At 38.6% G+C, this 4923-nt stretch overlaps 1 pseudogene; it reads right to left on the minus strand.

The window, feature by feature from the left end:
• Positions 1 to 1592: 1592 nt before the first annotated feature.
• Positions 1593 to 2462, minus strand: LOC114611544 (annotated as a pseudogene).
• Between the last annotated feature and the right edge of the window lie 2461 nt (positions 2463 to 4923).

A 4923-nucleotide genomic window follows, 5' to 3' on the forward strand; every position in this document is an offset into this window, starting at 1 on the left:
AGAAAGAAAGAAAGAAAGAAAGAAAGAAAGAAAGAAAGAAAGAAAGAGAGGGAAGGAGGGAGAGAGGGAGGGAGGGAAGGAAGGAAGGAAGAAAGGAAGGAAGGAAGGAAGAAAAAGAAAGAGAGGGAAGGAGGGAGGAAGGAAAGGAAGGAAGGAAGGAAGGAAGGAAGGAAGGAAGGAAGAAAAAGAAAGAAAGAGGAAAGAAAGAAAGAGAGAGGAGAGAGAGAGAGAGAGAGAGAGAGAGAGAGAGAGAAAGAAAGAAAGAAAGAAAGAAAGAAAGAAAGAAAGAAAGAAAGAAAACCATTCTCAACTAAATATGTGGTTCAGAAGAGTTTTAGCATGGCTTGTCTATAATGATGGAGTTATTTACGATTGTCCTATTTGTGGTTGTAGTCTTGTGTTGCTTTCCACAATATGAGAGTAGACAGGAATTCAGGAATCAAGTGTGCCTGAAGAAAGGAGAGAAATCATTCAGTTATTTGGAGTCAATACCTAATGGGAAAGGAAATATCAGTGTTTTCAAATGATATTTGAGTACACTGGGCTTGTCAACCACATTCCAGAGCAGGCCTCAAGCCTAAGAGTAGTTGGATAAATCCAGGGGACTAAAAGATGTGTGTGTGTGTGTGTGTGTGTGTGTGTGCATGCACGTGCTCTGCATACCTTTTTTTTGATCTAGAATTCTGTTGTTCTCTTGCTTTTGTTTGTCTGTTTTGATTTTTGTGTTTCATTTTATTGTTAAGATGGAAAAACATGAAGTTGGTGGGGAGTGTGGAAGATCTGGGATGAGTCGGAAGAAGGGAAAATATGATCAAAATCTTTTGTTAAGTTGAGGTACATTTATTAAAATTAAGTTGAGGTAGATTTATTAAAAGAAGACTGTATCTACTTTTGATTGGAAAAAATTCTAGACAAAAAGGCCAGGTACCATTCTTTTTGCTTTGAAAATTAGAAACAAGTTTTATTTAAGATCTGAAATACAATTCCTAAAATATCAACTTTTCAGAAAACTGTTGGCTACACAATAATGCATTGCCTCTATCATGTTAGAACGTGCATTAGACTCAAATACAAAAACCAGGAAACAAATCACCCTTCAACAATTTGAGCAAAGATAGAGTGAATGCCTAAGGAACAACAAAGATGGACTTGCAGAGGATGGGCTGTTTACAGACGTCAAGCACCATAAAAAAAAGAAAAGCACAAATGCATGGGTTTCCAGGTATATACATTAAGTTGAACCTTTGGCACTAGGAACCAGGGCATCTCATCACGTAGCATTAACACATATCAGAAAACTCTGTAGTGTCAAAGGGATAGAACCACCAGCATTCAAGCAATGTTGTCAACTAGGCAATAAAATGGTCTACTGAATTTCTTCTTTGTCTAATTACTGCATACACTGGTAGCAACTTTGAAACGGGAAAGGAGCTGGGTACTCCTTTTATTTTCTGTCTATAACAGAACAGGAAACAAACTGAAACATAAACCCTGTTTTACACTGACAGTTTTAAAGAGCATCAATTATACCATGAAAGGACTAAACAGAAGTGTTTACAGATAGCAAACAGTAGTGAGTGGTCAGTAGACCTTCACAGGGCTTTGCGATGATAGTCAGCAGAAGCCACTTTGTAATCACTGGCAGTAAACAGGGAGGCAGAATTTTTTGCCAGATACTTAAGAAAATCATGCAGATAGTCCAGCAATAACGCCAGGCTTTTCTCATCAAGGGGCGTGTAAGCCAACATTGCCCCAATTCTCACGAATAATCTCAGTAGGTGTGGCGTCCCATAGATCTGCGACATAGGCGCATCAGGGTGAGCCAGCAGAATCTCAGCATACTGAGGCCTTTCAAACTTGTACAGCAGCTGAGTGCCCAGCATCACATTGAAATACTCTTTCATGCCTCCCACAACTTCATTAACTGCATACTCCTTAATATCAACATTTCCCTGCGACTTCTTGCAATTGGCATACTCCTCAAGAATGGCATCTAAATTCTTTTTAGCAGGGAGCTGGAACAACTGCTTTGCCTAGTAACCAAGTCCGAGTCCTCCACCAGCCATGGTTTTAATTCTTCAGGGATCTTCACCTTCACCTCCATCCTACTCTTGAATGCCTCCTCGATCTCCACAGTAGGATCAGCCCGTGCCCTTTTCTTCCGAGGGCGCTGGGGGACTTCACTGGTACTGCCACCGTCTCCGTTGTCAGGAGTCTTCTGCTTGTTCTTCATTGTCTTCTGCACAGAACCAGAAGGGGGGTTCTCAGCAGAGCGACCGCCCCATCTTCCTCGCAGGGCTGGATCAAGAAAGATTCTTTGGCTGTGAACCAGCTGACTTCTTTCCTGAGGCAGCTCCTCTCATTTTACTTCTCTGCATATTGCTTCAAGTTAGTTTCTTAAAGTTGTCTTCTTCAGCAGATTGTTGTCCACGAGTTTGAGAAGCCTGCTTTCTGGAACTCATTCAATCCTGTTTTTATTCCAACCAACAATGTTCCTTCTTTCCCTTCCAAGGACTCCTAGTAATCTCCTAGGATGACCTGGAAAGATGAAGTGGGAATACAACCCTGTGTTCTGCAACCAGGAATGGTTCTGCAACCAGGGTCAGAGCTCCTGATTCTTACTGTATAGCAAACTTAGCTCTTCTGATGATAACCTGAAACGAGAATCCAGTTCTTTCCAGCAGCCGATGTCTGCTCCTCCAACGGTCATAGTCCAGGTACCATATTTAAAAAAACATTATTCTGTGCACTTTGAACTGTGTGGTGTAGCTTGTTTTTACAAAATATTTCAGAATAAGGATTGTGGGTGAAGATTTATTTATTTCTTACTTATGATACCAGTACCACGAAGCAATCTAGGTTTCTGCACAGGTAGCCATAAAAGATAGAGTTTAATGGGATTGTTCAAATATTCATATAATGAGCATCTACTTGTATCTAATGCTGTATAAGAACAGAATTCTATCACCTTAGGAGAGTCTGGTCACACCTAGGTTCTATTCTTTTCTCCCTTTTCAGAGTGAAACACTTAACTATTTGCTGCAGTGTTGGTTTCATAATTCCCTCATAGGCGCTATCAGTCCTACTATGTAATTATTTTCAATAACACTCATATGTAATAGAAAACTCCTTCCTTTCCCTCCCTCCTTTTCTTCCTTTCTCCATACCCATCTCCTTTCTCCTCCTTTGCCCATTTCTCTCTGTGTCTCTCCTTTCCTTGTCCTTAGAGAAAGTGTTTCTATTCCTAGTGAAGCAATTCTAAGCTCCATTTGCTGGTAATTAACAGGATGAGGTATGTGACAGGTTTGCCACACGAAGTACAAGCAGGTAGCTGTTATTTCCAAGCCATCACACTTTGCTCACAAAAATTCTATTTTTATCAGCAGCAACCAAGGCATGGGGTTTAGAGTATTGACTTCAAACTGTGTCTAAGAGAATTCTTGGACAGAAATAGCCACCAAAATTGCAAGCATTTCTAAAGATCTGAGGATGCTCAGGTGTAACCTCAGAAATAGTGTCACATGATGGAGTGAGGAAATATTGTTTCTAGAACATTTAGTTTGTTTAGAAATTTAAGAAAATATCGAGCAATACTGAGCTATTAGACTTCAACCAGGCCTAACATATAGTCAAAAGAGAAACATTAGCTACTTCAGAAATAGGTTTGTTAAAAGACTCTTGTTAAAATTACTTTGTAGATGTCTGCATATTTCTATTGTCATAAATTCTAAATCACTTTTGTTAGTTACAAGTCTTCCTTTACTGGTAAGAGTAAAATTCACATATCGAGTAACTTAGTGGTATAAGGAAAGTAAACATTTGAAGATACATGTAATTGAAAGCAGATAATATGATGCTTTTCATGAAAGCACATATGATGCAGTTTTCTAATAAGGCCCTTGACACCAGTGGTTCTTTGGATCACATGAACCTGTGGATCCCCTATGGGTGTCACATATCAGATATCCTGCATATCATCTATTCACATTATAATTCATAACAATAACAATGTTACTGCTATGAGGTAATAACAGAATAATTTTATGATTGGAGGCAGTCATCACAACAGGAGAAACTGTAATAAAGGATCACAGCATTAGGAAGCTTGAGAACCACTTCAATACCTTATAGTTTTAAGGCTTAATACCTTATCATTGTATCTTTATCTCTCCATAACCCAGCCTAACTTCTCTACAGTCTTTGGGAAGAGCATGTTCACAGCATGGAAAGAATAACTTTCAGATGTTTCAAAAGTCTGGTGAGAAACGTAATTCTACTTCCCTTATGTAATGTAAACAATTAGATATTGGACCTTGCTTTGACTATTATAGGTAGACACATTGGACTAATGTGGGACAAGTTGAAGCCCACATCCTAGGGTCTTCTGCATATATTATTACAATTGTCCTTTTAAACAAAGGACAAAGATACTAAAATTATATGATATATTAATTGTGTGAATTTTACTCTGCAAAAAATTGTTACACAAAAAAATTAAGCTGAACAGACATGAAAAATAATAAAAAGCAAATTATAAGCCACACTTAAAACTGCAAGCCTTAGTAACGCTTTTCATCAGAACTCTTGTTTATTGTTTTCACAATTCTTTTTAAGTTGCATTATATTCAACTGAATCGTGATATGCCTTTCTTTTTAAGTGGACTCTAGCGACACTTGCTTAGGATGCCTATAATTGGGGTCACTGCTTTAGTTTTTCACTTTGCCCTTGATTTGCTTTTTACAATTCTCTGGAGCCTTTGTTTGATCTCACTCAAGCATCTCTGAGCTGTGTTCTCTATGGCACTGGGAGATATTCTAAGACTATGCCAGCAAATAGAAGGTATTACCCCTTGTAAGATTTCACACAGCCCAACAGCAAGAAATTCACTTCATCAGTGAAAAAAAAAGATAGGGCCATAGATG

Source organism: Grammomys surdaster, unplaced genomic scaffold (assembly GCF_004785775.1).
Source record: "Grammomys surdaster isolate TR1022 unplaced genomic scaffold, NIH_TR_1.0 126115, whole genome shotgun sequence".
Classification (NCBI taxonomy): domain Eukaryota; kingdom Metazoa; phylum Chordata; class Mammalia; order Rodentia; family Muridae; genus Grammomys; species Grammomys surdaster.